This window comes from Zootermopsis nevadensis, unplaced genomic scaffold (genome assembly GCF_977971745.1).
Source record: "Zootermopsis nevadensis isolate Lab colony 2312 unplaced genomic scaffold, Znev_1.0 Znev_ptg000020l, whole genome shotgun sequence".
Taxonomy (NCBI): Eukaryota; Metazoa; Arthropoda; class Insecta; order Blattodea; family Termopsidae; genus Zootermopsis; species Zootermopsis nevadensis.
This window is the reverse complement of record NW_028259152.1, coordinates 17,161,823-17,177,125: the sequence shown is the minus strand read 5'-3', so window position 1 is coordinate 17,177,125 and position 15,303 is coordinate 17,161,823. Positions and strand designations below refer to the sequence as shown.

The following is a 15,303-nucleotide window of genomic DNA, read 5'->3' as shown; positions in this document are numbered from 1 at the left end:
ACCTGTCGTCAGACAGAACACTAAATAATAATAAGATGAGGTGGTCTAGCGGTTAGAACGCTGGCCTTGTAAGCCTGGGGTCTCGGGTTCGACTCCCGGCGGTGCCCGAATTTATAACTTGTGTTGGGCAAGGCCGTGGTCTAGGCAACACGGAGTTTTCCTCCATGGCATCCCAACAATTACTCCATTCACACACAGAAGAAGGCAATGGCAAACCACTTCTGGATTATCTGCCAAGAACGTATATGAACAGGTCCCAGTCCGAGAAAAGGATGGAAGGATCCTGTTCATATGGACCTGTCGTCAGACAGAACACTAAATAAATAAAATAAATATAGCAGAACAACCGTCTCTTGAAGACAGGCGTGCATTTTAATATTATCTTTTCAGTTTCTTCTGGCTTTTAAGGTTCAAATACTTTTGTATGAACTTTGCCTCAAACGATTGACAATTATGTTCCCCCCTCCCCAAAAAGTAAGATGTCACGCTGTGAACCCACGAAGAGAAACTTAAAATGTATTTGTAGACCAATATCGTTATAGTGCAGTTTTTCGACTGAATAATCTAGAATATTTTTGGAATTCATTCTTCAGCTGGTGTCACCGTGAATCCCTGTTTGTCGCTGTTTCCCCCCAGGTACGTAAAAGAATTATTAAGGCAGAGGGTAGCAGTGACGCGTGTTAGATGAACAGGCTCGCAGATTAGCGTCAGCCCAAAAAATGTCTGTATGAAATGCGTCTTATTGCAGGAGACTGTTGACTGACAAGATGTGATCTCAGCGACCCGCGGTGTCTGCAGAGGAGAGGAGAGGAGAGGTCACTCTGATCAGATAGTTGCAGGCACAGACCTCCTGGCTTGACCCCTGCATTTTACTAACCAGCACAAAACTGTTGACTTCAATCCACTATTTTGGCTTTTAGCTGAGGTGACCGTGAAAGATCTCCGGTCCACGAAGTGTTATTTTTAAAGTTGCCTTGTCTGTGTACTTTGTATAGCAGATCGGTTCATGCTACGCGACCGACGTTCTTTTGTTTATTTGGTTCATCTGTTTGTTTGGTGCTGTATCGCGATGAACTTCAAGAATTTCTGACATGAAATTTTAAGATTACATTTCTTCGGTACTGAAATTTACATGATTCAGTTAGCGGGGTCTGTAAATTAATAATTAGTTTTATTTAGTGTTCTGTCTGACGACAGGTCCATATGAACAGGATCCTTCCATCCTTTTCTCGGACTGGGACCTGTTCATATACGTTCTTGGCAGACGATCCAGAAGTGGTTTGCCATTGCCTTCTTCTGTGTGTGAATGGAGTAATTGTTGGGATGCCACGGAGGAAAACTCCGTGTTGCCTAGACCACGGCCTTGCCCAACACAAGTTATAAATTCGGGCATCGAACCCGAGACCCCAGGATTACAAGGCCAGCGTTCTAACCGCTAGACCACCTCATCTTATTATTATTTAGTGTTCTGTCTGACGACAGGTCCATATGAACAGGATCCTTCCATCCTTTTCTCGGACTGGGACCTGTTCATATACGTTCTTGGCAGACGATCCAGAAGTGGTTTGCCATTGCCTTCTTCTGTGTGTGAATGGAGTAATTGTTGGGATGCCACGGAGGAAAACTCCGTGTTGCCTAGACCACGGCCTTGCCCAACACAAGTTATAAATTCGGGCATCGAACCCGAGACCCCAGGATTACAAGGCCAGCGTTCTAACCGCTAGACCACCTCATCTTATTATTATTTAGTGTTCTGTCTGACGACAGGTCCATATGAACAGGATCCTTCCATCCTTTTCTCGGACTGGGACCTGTTCATATACGTTCTTGGCAGACGATCCAGAAGTGGTTTGCCATTGCCTTCTTCTGTGTGTGAATGGAGTAATTGTTGGGATGCCACGGAGGAAAACTCCGTGTTGCCTAGACCACGGCCTTGCCCAACACAAGTTATAAATTCGGGCATCGAACCCGAGACCCCAGGATTACAAGGCCAGCGTTCTAACCGCTAGACCACCTCATCTTATTATTATTTAGTGTTCTGTCTGACGACAGGTCCATATGAACAGGATCCTTCCATCCTTTTCTCGGACTGGGACCTGTTCATATACGTTCTTGGCAGATGATCCAGAAGTGGTTTGCCATTGCCTTCTTCTGTGTGTGAATGGAGTAATTGTTGGGATGCCACGGAGGAAAACTCCGTGTTGCCTAGACCACGGCCTTGCCCAACACAAGTTATAAATTCGGACACCGCCGGGAATCGAAACCGAGAACCCAGGATTACAAGGCCAGCTTTCTAACCGCTAGACCACCGTGGCGGTTTAATAATTAGTACACGACGTAATTTAATTATGTGTTAAAAATATCCAATACAGATTTTATAAGAAGTCTTCTGGACTGTAGCGCCGTGTAGTCTGGTAGAAGTTTATGAACGTTACAGAGGTCATTGCTGCTTCCATCATCAGGGCGATGATACTTTGCAAGGACGTTATGATCTATCTCTGTGCACAATTTCGCACGCCTCACATCAGTGATCATTAGTTATCGCCGTCAAACGGTGAACTAAATATAGAATTCTTTCGTCAGCCATCTTTGTTTTACATTCAACAAACAAGTCAACAGAAGTTACATATTGTACCAAAAAAATATTTCGTAAATAATAGGATTTAATTACGAATCTTTGTATCATAATTTTGTGTTAGACCCCACAGAATAATTTCGCATCTTTCGAACTTCATTTAGAAGAAGTACATTGTCCCCCATCACCAGGCTCAAATTAGCCTTGAAGATAGAGGCATTATTTTTATCCGAAACCTTGGCATTTACTGACGAGTACACACGTTGTCAAAACCTGGAACATCATTGTCATTTTACGCGATTATTTCATCCGGTATAATCACTGCTAATTTATATCGTAGTTAAATACTTTAGTGTGCAGATAATGTATTCGTTCCAATTCGATAAATGCGTAAGATATAGAGGAATCCAGAAAAAATGCATACACACATTCAATAAATGAAATAAAGACATTTTAAATAAACTAAACCATTATATACGCTAGCATTGGCACTTGGTTGATTAGCGAGTCTAGTGTAGGTATTCAAAATGCTTCGTGACTGAGAAGCTGCCACCAAAGTCGTAATGTGTACGCATATTTTGGAACACCCTGTGTAGTGTATGAAGAAGTCGCTTGTGATGATAATTTTCAATCAGAGGGGATCAGTCAGTTTCATCCCACGTCTTTGATAAAACCAGTGTTTATAATATTGATATGGCGTACGACAAACTGTACGACCAGCATTCAAGGAAGGAGACGTGTCCATCCTCACACGAACGTTTTGCTTCGAAGCGACGCATGGAAGGGCCAGGTCTTAATTACGAGCAATTATGTGAGGTTAAAGTAGAAATGAAATAAGGGCATAAGTCATTCCGTCACCTTCCGTACTTCAGAACGAAAGTGAGAGACAGTAACTTCTCCATATGTTACCTGCAAATCATTTTCCACGAGCACGTTAATAGATGTCCAAGTGCCTTCAAATTAACATTGGAGTGGTCACACAGACTAACATAATTAGGTAGATATAAGAGAAAGTAAGCTTGGAAACTTTAAAGACCTATAGTCCTTAAAACCTTGGACTGAACTTGTCGTGATCTTCAGGTGATGTTGACCTATCAAAGGCCTCAAACTGAAATGAATGTGGTGATTAAGGTTCCTAGAGACCCGCAGATATATGAGTTTGAAAAAATTTCCTTCGAATGACCTTGAGAAATGTAAAAGCCTCTATTCGGAAAACCCACAGACTAATATTGTCGTGACTAAGATATGACGCTGACATGTGCGTGACCTCAAAAGGCCACGAATAAGGTCACTCACATACCAGCAGATCGGCAGATATATGCGTTTGAAAAAAATTATTTTCCAATGAACTTGAAAATTTCAAAGACCTCAATTAGGAATTCCCACGGACTGATATTGTCGAGACCGTGATATGACGATGACCTGTTTGTGACCTCAAACTGACCTGAGTATTGTCTTTCAGGTTTCGACATATCAGCAGAATTATGCGTTTGAAAAATGACTGCCTAATGACCTTGAAATTTTCAAAGGCCTCTATTCGCTAAACCCACGGACTGATATTGACGTGACACTGACCTGTCTCTGACCTCAAACTGACATGAGTATTATGACTCAGATTCCTACTAATCAGGAGAAATACGCATTTGAAATAACGACCTTCTAATTACACTGAAAACTTTAAAAGCCCTCTATTCGGAATATCCCGGGAATTATATTGCTGTGACTGTGGCAAAACCTTGACTAGTCTGCCACCTAAAAGATACGTGAGTATCTTCACTAAAGATACACAAATTTGTCAGAATTAAGTGTGATAAAATTTCTTTTTAAAATGACCTTGTAATTTTTAAATGACTTCATTCTGCAAACCTAGTGTTGATATTTATATTACAGAGAACTGTTATCGTCCCTGCCTCACGTTCGAGTGGTCCAGGGTTCAAGTCTTCATCGCAGACTGGCTGTCCTGACTCATTTTTATTAAATCACGTCACGACCACTTCCTTCTACATTATTCCCAAATAGTTACTCATCCCATCATTGGCGATACTTAGTCTGAGTTACTTACAGCTTCTTTATATATATTATTGGTGAATAAATACATAAAGCTCCCCCGTCTGGTGATGTGGTCTCTCGCTGTCTGTATGAATGAAGTCAATTTTCCCCTGGCATCCACGCAACATGTATTAAACCTTAATCTCATTCTTCCCTACCCATAAAAGTCCCCTTTTTCCCCCAAGCAAACATGTCTTGTGCTATCTCAGTCCTGTTTTTGTCCTGGCTCAGGGTCCAGGAAGTTACTCAGTGCAGCAGACAGAACCTGATGTCCATATTTAGTAAAAATTACTTGAGAACACGTCAGTCGCGATTTCTGGAATAAGGCAGTTGCTAAGGTGAACTGACGCTCATAAATTATGGATAGGTTCTGACAAAATAACAAATTAAAATGAAGCATTTACTCTATATAGATCATGCCTTCGATTAAAAAAAAGTTTTATTCCAGAATATCCAAAACATTTTTTTTTCATAGTAAAAATTTAATTTAATTTAAACTTTTTTTTAGGGGGATAAGGCCCATTTAGAAACTAGGGACTCTTCAGTAGGCCTACACAATTTGTTGTGTTTTATATTTCATAATGTTAATATTAATCTCTTCGTTAAAACTACAAGCAGTTCAAAGCATTTTGTCATCTTCGCAAAAGTTACGCAACGGGAGAACGAGGTAGATGGAACATGGGGGGGGGGTGGCGAAATTTAGAGATCGTTTTAGTTGGAAATCCTCATGGAGACGAGCCTCTGTGCAAGGATGGCATTAAAATGGCTCTTGGAGAATTAGGAGTGGATTCATCTGGCTTAGGATAAGGGACGTTAGCGAGCTCTTGTGGTGATGGTAACGAACCATCGGGTTCCATTAAAGATGAGGTGCTTATGTAACAAATGAGGGAGTGTCAGATTCTTAAAAAGAGTCCTGCCCTGTTTCTTATTTACCGATCGAACTCAATTTAATTGCTAAAAGCAGTTTGTGATTTATGCCGCTGTTGCGCGCGGCTGGTCTGTGGCTTTCCCAGAATATCCACACAATGACGAACGTAGCGCGAACTTGGGTTAATTTGCACGACTTGAAGCAGTTGACCCCCTCGTCTACGAGGACCTCAGCTGCTCTCACAAGATCATTTCCCTAGTACATCTCATGCGTTTGGCTATCATTATTATCGGTTCGAAACAGCAGTATGTCCGCTCTGTTCTCAGACGTAGTGTCCTATGTCCGTGGATGCTTTGCCATGGGTTGAGCCCCCATCAGAGGGTCTTTATTATTTAGTGTTCTGTCTGGCGACAGGTCCATATGAACAGGATCCTTCCATCCTTTTCTCGGACTGGGACCTGTTCATATACGTTCTTGGCAGATGATCCAGAACTGGTTTGCCATTGCCTTCTTCTGTGTGTGAATGGTGTAATTGTTGGGATGCCACGGAGGAAAACTCCGTGTTGCCTAGACCACGGCCTTGCCCAACACAAGTTATAAATTCGGGCACCGCCGGGAATCGAACCCGAGACCCCAGGATTACAAGGCCAGCGTTCTAACCGCTAGACCACCGTGGCAGGTTTAGCGATAATTATGAAATGTTAATTGGAAAGGATATAGAATGATGAATTTTTTACAGCTAAGAATTTTAGAATGATTATGGACATGGCTTAGGAAGTGGTCTTCATTAATTGGAAGTCGTTATCCATATGTTTGCTTGGAAAAATCAAGAATACTTTTAAAACTCTGGATAATCTGTCTGCCGGCAGAGATTCGAACCGAAGATCTCTCGAGCAAAGCCACCACTCCGTATTAGTCTGTGTACGTGTCGCTGCAGGTAATTTTAATAAGTGTTTCGAGACACCGTCTCCGGACACCGGATCCGCGGCCGAGATTTGAACCCTGTAACTCGTGTGTAGTGCGCATCGCGATGCGGTCCACGTCTTTGAGCGTGACGTCATACGCCTCCTCCTGCGAGAGATGGCGGAAATAGCTCTAGCTCTCACCGGATGTGACCATCTTCAGACGCACTTCCGGTCGCCATATAAGCAACGCAACTTCCTGTTAGCTACGCCGTGAGTCTGAAGGGACACGGCATTTGAATTATCCCTTATCCTTTATTATCCGAGCATCTATTTGCGTTTTGAACTGGTGGACCGCGGTTCGATGCAGGTCCGAAGATTCCAGTTGCCCGTTTATGACACGTTTATCTGTTTCATCGTTTATTATTTTGAACGATAAATATCTGAAATTTTATGTGAAATTATGTAAACATGGTAACTTGCAAACGTGCTGTCGGCGCGAAGTGTTGGCTGTCCAGCAATGCGAACTTACGGTGATAAGCATCTGCATTACTACGCATAAACTTTAAAAAACAATTGTATTAACTCACACTTCTTGCTTGGCTCACCATTTGAACCGAAGCAGATGTCATAATTATCCCCAGAATTGCGTGGCTTCGTTTTTAATTGTATTATTTTACTGACCGACGCTAACGAAGGCGGACAGAGCAGAGAGAGATATGAACAAAGTGCGACAGATTCACTCAATTATTTACACACCAACTCAATTTCATTCACCTAATCACGATATTTACACAATATATCACGAACTAAATATTAATCGCGAATAGCACTACCATCCGAGCGGGCATACAGCAAGTGAATGAAGCTGATTGGCTCATGAGGGCACGTGCTTACGCATGCGTAGAAGTGTCGAAAACTCGGCCGCTGTTGTTCGTGAGATACTGAAGTATATTTTATCCTACAGTCACACACGAAAGGTTCAGAAACTCCGGTTTGATCTTTTCCTCTTAAAAATCCCAGGCATTAAAACATGTGGACGTCAAACTTGGTTGCCTGTTGATTAGTAACAAGCACAGACTGGTGATGTTCCACAGCAAAATTTTTCTTTTTTGAATATGTGGTCCAAAATGAGGATATAACGGAAGAAATTGCGTAGGTGAGTTTTCAGGTTCTCAAGCATGTTGGCTGACTTCATCAGGTTAGCTCAGCGGTCAGGGGGAGCGAGGAACTTTATAATTCGGAGACAGGTCACCCAGTATTACTGGACTGTTTCGATGGGCTGAGCATGTAGCTAGATTGGGGGAACACGATTTAATACAGAAACCTCTTCGAAAACACCTACTGGCAAGACAGAGAAAGAGATGGAAACTGGATTATTCTCATAACACGATTACTCTCAGGCTACTTCGTTCAGAAACAAAGAAAAGTGTTATATTGTAGAGTGAAGCTATCATCATTTTTGAGTGGCACTACCAAATTTTGTTCAAATCCCGCCCGTGGGCGACGTACGGAGGGATGACCCATCTAGCAGAGAACTTTATGCAAAAACCACGTGGCATTTTTCATACGAGATTAGGCAACTTATCTTGACTCGATGTAAAGTGACGTTTTAGCTCAAGGCAAGAGTGGCTCAAGGAATCACAATCGGCAGTTCTATTTGTGGACAATAATAAGTCTTTGTTAACAGACGCGGCCCTGAAAATGTTCCCCCCCCCGTACATTAAGAGGTTTCCCGCTGAGTAAAACCTTCGTTGTTAATTTCTCATGGATATAAATGTTTCCCTAAGCAGTTTGTTTGCAAATGTCTTCGTCTATCAAAGTATAAGGCCTCAATGGTGGTTGATGACAGACTTCTCGCCGCGGAGGCCTTGTTTAGCGTAAAAGTCAGTCCATGTAGGATTTGTAGTGGATGAAATGACGCTGGGACAGCTTTCGTCACAATTCCTATGTTTCCTGTCAGCGTCAGTCCACTGGTGCTCAACATTCACTCGTGTGTCATCTGGGGGATGGACAAAGGGTCCGTTAGCTACCTCAGTTCCACAGAGACGTAGCCTCGCCCCATCGCAATAATAATAACAACGATAAGACCAATTTTCGCGACTATCGAAACGTCTATTGGACAAATTTGTTTCTTAATAAGGGAAACTACAATAGCAGACAGATTCATGACGAAGTCTGGAAGGTAATACATTCTAGAGTTTGTATTGTTGTTGAATTAAAATCACACAAAATCATGTTAAGCACGACGTACATACAGAACAACTTCGAATACGATATTAAAAATACAATGAAATCTGGAAGAAAACATCACTTGAAATCTGATAAACATCTGACTAAAAGTTTGCATTTAAGAAATTATATTTAAGTTTATATAATTTTATACACCTGAAGATGGTTCTTTTAGAACTGAAACATGTCGTGTAAAAAAGTGATGTTCTGATGTAAATCGAACATTTCGATAGAGAACATCATTTAATATATTTTAAATATTTAAATGTTATTTATAGTAATATTTTAATATTTAATAGGAATTTTATTGTGATTAGACTGACAAGATTTAAACAAATATAAAAATAGATGGTTTCCAAAATGCGGAAGGTCGACATATATATGAAAAAATCACGTAAATTATTTTGTGGACAGACGACACTCGTTTCTTGCAACTTCAGAGAGAGAAAATATGATCCAGTGTACCCTCTCTATACGGACACAGTGAAATATATGTGGATTCATATTTTGCACTTGAAACGGAAGTCTTATATTTCCTTTCAATAAAACCACTTCCTTATGCGCGTTCGTGCGTCGCACGAATGAAAACACGTCAGAAAACAAAGGAATGGACGTTTCGTAGCCAAAATCAAATTCCCGACTGTGGTTCAACTTGGTTTCGTCGTTCGTAATCTGCTCAGGAGTAAAAAAATTCACAGACATTTTTAATACTATTTCCAGATTGACATTTATAGGAAACTTCGTCATTCATTTAAATGATCATATTTTTTGGTTTCACTCAGGAAAGAAACCTAATGATTCTATCCTTCGGAAGCTGACGGCTAATCGTGGAATGTCCCACAATTTCATTCAGGCCTCTAGGGAAGGTTCTAGAATTTTATAGAATATTCTCAAGCCTTCGTTCCGTTGGACGGCAACTCAGCAGCGACTTGATTTGAAGACATTAAAGCCTGTTTCCCGTGTTCTCGTTTACGCGAATACAAGACTTTAATTCTGCTCAGTTTATCAGCGTAAGTAATCCCATAGAGTAGTATTTCTCAACCTATGGTACGCGATCCAATGTTCAGTGGTACGCGAACGCATTTGGTTCGTGGTACATTTAATGTGTTAAATTAGAATTATTGGTACGCCAGCGAAAAATGCTGAGAACCCCTGCCACAGAGCACAGACGACATCGATGTTGGTGAAGGTGGAGGCAGCGTGTTCCTCCGAAACTTTTGTATCTGCCTACAAGTCCACACGGTGCTATAACCCATAACAGCAATGCATCGCCGTCAAAATCTCAGACCTGAAGAAGGCAACGGTGATTTATTCTGTCCCTACGACTAAACCCTGCTCAAAATGGAATACCAAGGCCCCCGCGTGGCTTCAGACCCACGATATTAATTCTTTAAGTCTTGTTTTCAATATCCAGTTCCTCGACAAACGTCTGCAAGAGGTAATTAGAGGTTAGGTTTTCCTTCTGTATTCAAGGAATCAGATACTTTTCGCAGTAAAGATGGGGATTCTCTTTAATCTGTTGTCGAAAACCGATTAAAGTGGGTTATGGTGGCTGCAAAGTTTCCTCGACGAGATCTTACTCAACGGAACAGCTGACAGCCGCGTAGCGCGGTTGAATGGATCAGCCAGCGTCGAATATTCCAAGCCAAACCGAAAATCGTATTCAGTAACACGCACAAATTGAAGCGACTTTCAAATTGAATGAAACGATGCCTTTCCCGGCGTATCTGGGTCACATCCCCGCACCCCACCAGTGAGCAGCCCCCTCGTCCTAGTTAGGTTCATTGATCGAATCGATTCATCGTGTGTGTGTGTGTGCGCGCCTGAGAGAGAGGGCAGATGCTGGCAGGGGCGGGGGGGGGGGGGGGGGACGAGGGCTGTTGATTTGTGCTGCCTAGAATAGCCTGCTGCCTCATGCAGACCGGAAGTGTTGCACTACGGCCAGGATAAGGGAGATGTCTGGTAATATTACAGTACAGTCACTTCCAAAACAGCTGTTACGGTACACTCTGCCTCAGACATTAGTCGTCACAGAACTGATTACTTTTCGTAAGGAATAATTTTATTTTATTATTATTTAGTGTTCTGTCTGACGACAGGTCCATATGAACAGGATCCTTCCATCCTTTTCTCTTCTCGGACTGGGACCTGTTCATATACGTTCTTGGCAGATGATCCAGAAGTGGTTTGCCATTGCCTTCTTCTGTGTGTGAATGGAGTAATTGTTGGGATGCCACGGAGGAAAACTCCGTGTTGCCTAGACCACGGCCTTGCCCAACACAAGTTATAAATTCGGGCACCGCCGGGAATCGAACCCGAGACCCCAGGATTACAAGGCCAGCGTTCTAACCGCTAGACCACCGTGGCGGTCGTCTTCAAATAACGCGGATAATTATATCCAGCTCCGTGGAATAATCGCCCTTAAGGGACTTGTAGTCGTTCAGCTGGTAAAGAAATTTGCCTCTGTCCTGAAACACTTGAACGCAGTCCACGTATCTCACAGCGAATTTCTCTAAGACTCGTTGCAATATTAAACTCTGATGCTCCATAATCGTGTCTTCTATTTATGTTGAGGAGATGTTGTAAGCATGTCTAGATCTTCCCCCATTCATGCTATCATCTCACTCTCCTCATTTTTACCACATTTATAATATCAGGCGAATAGCTCAATACAAGTTTTTAATCCTCTCGCCGTATAATTTTCATCATCTTCCAGTCTCTCGGGTGTTCGTGTTCCCAGATACAATCCATGTTCGTTCACTATAGCGGAAACTAACGAATTTGCTTCGACACTGTAAGTTACGTAAAGTGGTTAACTACTGACAATTCTTGTAATAAGCGCCACTATTTACTTCATTGGTTAACACAGACTTTAGCGTAATTTAGGAACGACCAATCTACATAAATAAATGTATATTAACCATACTTAAAAATTTGTCATTTTATCATTAAGAATACTGAACGATGTATTTGTCGCTGATATTAATTACAGAGGGAAGCTTTCGACTGTCATCATCGAAATTCATCAGTAAACCAATGTGACTGAGGTCTCTTTACTGTATCACATTTCAAGGGGCCTTATTATTATTATTATTATTATTAAATCTCATTGAGGTATCAGTCTAACAACGAAGTAGGACTGTGCTTTCGTATGAAGGAACACTTCTTGGGAAGAGTTGTTATATTATAAGTCGGAGGTTCATACTAATTTCAGCACTTAACAGCAGTTTTCCTTTCCCTGTTCACTTACGAGAGTTTTCTAACCTTCAAGACCCTGAGCAGGTCACGGGACGATGGATTATAAGTGTCAAATTTTTCAAAGTTCATGGTAATTCACAATAAAAATGCAAACAAATCCACATGCTTGATAATTTTATTTAACGAGTTTATTGATAAAGTTTTATTAATTATTCACTGGAAACTAAATATTTAATAAACGCAGGAACTATTTATTCATTGTGCGGAGTGATATGGTTTTATATAAATTACGTGGACTGCTCTAAAGACATAGGCAGGAGAGCTCATTCTGCCAAATAATCTTCATTATTAACCAAAGCCCTCCACCGGACCCTGTCCTGGGCCAACAAAATCCAGTCTCCTTCAACTCCTATCTCCCATAGATCCCGCCTGACATTATCCTCCCATCTACGTCTAGGTCTCCCCAGAGATCTCTTCCCCTCAGGCTTCCCAAATAGTGGACCCAACCAACCAGATGGCTTACGGAACCCGAAGGTTCATCACCGAATTAACCAAAGCCCTCGACCGGACCCTGTCCTGGGCCAACAAAATCCAGTCTCCTTCGACTCCTATCTCCCATAGATCCCGCCTGAGATTATCCTCCCATCTACGTCTAGGTCTCCCCAGGGGTCTCTTCCCCTCAGGCTTCCCAAATAGTGGACCCAACCAACCAGATGGCTTACGGAACCCGAAGGTTCATCACCGAATTAACCAAAGCCCTGTTCTGGGTCAACAAAATCCAGTCTCCTTCGACTCCTATCTCCGATAGATCCCGCCTGACATTATCCTCCCATCTACGTCTAGGTCTCCCCAGAGGTCTCTTTCCCTCAGGCTTCCCAACCAGTACCCGGTGCACACCTCTTGTCCCATCCATGCGCGCTACATGCCCAGCCCATCTCATTCTTCTCGACTTAATCACCCTGACAATATTGGGGGAGGTTCATCTTTATGCAGTTTTCTCCACGCCCCATCGTCTTCTCTCTTAGGCCCAAATATCCTCCTCAAACACCTGCAATCTGTGTTCCTCCCTCAGAGTGAGAGACCGTGTCGAAAATCGCAAGGCTTATCCAGTGAAGAAGAAAACGCCGGCCTGGATTACGTTATTGTGGACTGAAGCCTTTCCCAAGCCACGCACAGAAAACACGCGCGCGCGCCTTTCATCGGGGTTTGAGACTCTAGAATTCGCGATTGGATCAATCGTGGGCATAAAGAGAGCAAAGGACGCGCGCAAGCGCTTACCTTGAGCATGAATGAACTGCAGAGTTGGAGAGGGGCATGAACGAGACATGCAACAGGTCTTCCACCCTGTCCTTTCACAGTTTGACGTAAGCTGACCCACATACAGAGGCATGCGTGTAGCTCGTTCATGCCTCGGCCCGGGGGTCAGACATACCCCAAAATTAACAGGAAGACTTTCCCTGTACGTTGAGCCTCAGAAGAGGACTTTTCCGTTGTTAAAATTGAAGAGATGTCTTATTCATCCTCGAAGACGAAGTTCTTATAGTGTGAAATGCGTACGATTTGAGGTTTTGACGGCGGTGAGTCAGAAGGAAATATATTTTAGAATTCAGCTCGTTCCTCAATCAAAACACAACACTTCACCGTTACAAAGATTAATTTAAGAATGCTGTTTAAAGAAATGATTCACGTTTACAAATAAATAAATACATACGAGGTGCGATCGGAAAGTTTCAAGACTGCGCGTATAAAAACCCGTACACTTATCTCAGGTATTAAATTCATCCATCACCCTCGAAGTAGTTCCCCTGGGAGTGAACACAACGATCCCAGCGCCGCTGCCAAGCCTGGAAGCATCCCTGGAAATCTTTCTTTGTCAGCCTGTCAAGCACCATCTGCGATTCTGCCTGAATCTCTTGCCAAAGACTCGCCAAAACGGCTACGGAAACCTATGAAATGCTAAAGCAAGCATTTGGGGAGTCCGCAAACTTTTGTGTGGCATTCACGTTTTAAAAATGGCCGAACCTCTGTCGATGATGACGAGCGTTCTGGACGACCATCTTCGAGCACAACGCCCGAAAATGTTACGAAGATTCGGCAGGCCATTCACGAAGATCGACGTCGTACCATCAACGACTTGTGCGACATTGTTGGGATAGGCTATGGGACCTGTCAGCTGATTCTAAAGGAAGAACTCCACATGCGACGCATCCTGTCTGAGGACCAGAAGCAGAATCGACTTCTCGTTTGTCAGGAGCTCAAAGATCTTGCAAGAACCGACCCCAACTTCCTTTCTAAGCTCCGTGTGACTTCTTCCTCTTCCCAAAGATGAAAATTCAGCTAAAGGGAAGGAGATTTGAGACGATAGAAGAGATTCAGGCAGAATCGCAGATGGTGCTTGACAGGCTGACAAAGAAAGATTTCCAGGGATGCTTCCAGGCTTGGCAGCGGCGCTGGGATCGTTGTGTTCACTCCCAGGGGAACTACTTCGAGGGTGATGGATGAATTTAATACCTGAGATAAGTGTACGGGTTTTTATACGCGCAGTCTTGAAACTTTCCGATCGCACCTCGTACCTCGGCCCTGAGTTTTCAGCTCTTTATACGAAGACTGTGCGCCGGATACAAATTGCCATGTGTAATTTTTTTTCTTCAAGAAAGACTGTGCTTTATAGGGCGAGTCAACTGCTTTGGGACGTGGCTCTATTTTTTTAATGTTCCGAGCTTCAAATAATAGACTTGTGTTATTTTTGCGCAACATTTCCTGTATTTACTGGGGTTGCCTTGCCGACGCCGAATTGAGAGAAGATCGAAAGGATTTGTCCTGTGATCTTTCATGATACCTCATTTTGCCTTACCTACAACGTAGTGTTGACTGTATGGCCATCACGTCTGATCCATCTCGTTGACAGACTTGTATTCAGGGAGCTTATTGAACTCGGTGACAGAAAGTACCGGAAAGTTGAATTAGAGCCCGATACAACTACACTGATGACCACAGAGTTCACCTTGCCGTGGAGGTCAAATTGCCGGGAGCCTCAGATTAACTTATTCTGGGTTGGAGCATCGTGAAAACATCAAATCCTACCAGATAAGATGAAAATGCTGATCTCCATGCAGATTCCTACGATATTTTGAATTTGTGAAAGAACCATTTTCATCTGGGTCTAATTCGTTTGAGACTCGGATTGCTTCTGAAATATTAACGCATAAATCGACAAGTAGTTATCAAATTCTGGCGAAACTGGTGAGGAACGCCACTGTCTCGCAGCCTCGCTTTAGGAAGATTCGAGTTATAAAATTTCGCTCACAAGAACTTAATTATAATTAAGAGAATACGTTTGGGCGTAGCTCGTCATCCGAACGCGAATTCGCTCATTCGAAATCTTCCGAAGAGCATCGAACACGTGGAGAGGACGCAACGTCGACCCAGAAATTCAAGTGAAACCACGGAAGTGTGTGAAGGATTTCGCTGTTTGTTTT

At 42.7% G+C, this 15,303-nt stretch overlaps 1 protein-coding gene across 1 annotated transcript in view; it reads left to right on the top strand.

Moving 5' to 3' along the window:
- XNP (ATRX chromatin remodeler XNP) overlaps window positions 1–15,303 on the top strand; it is a 190,136-nt gene that overhangs the window by 83,794 nt on the left and 91,039 nt on the right. The gene's annotated exons all lie outside the window — the stretch shown is intronic.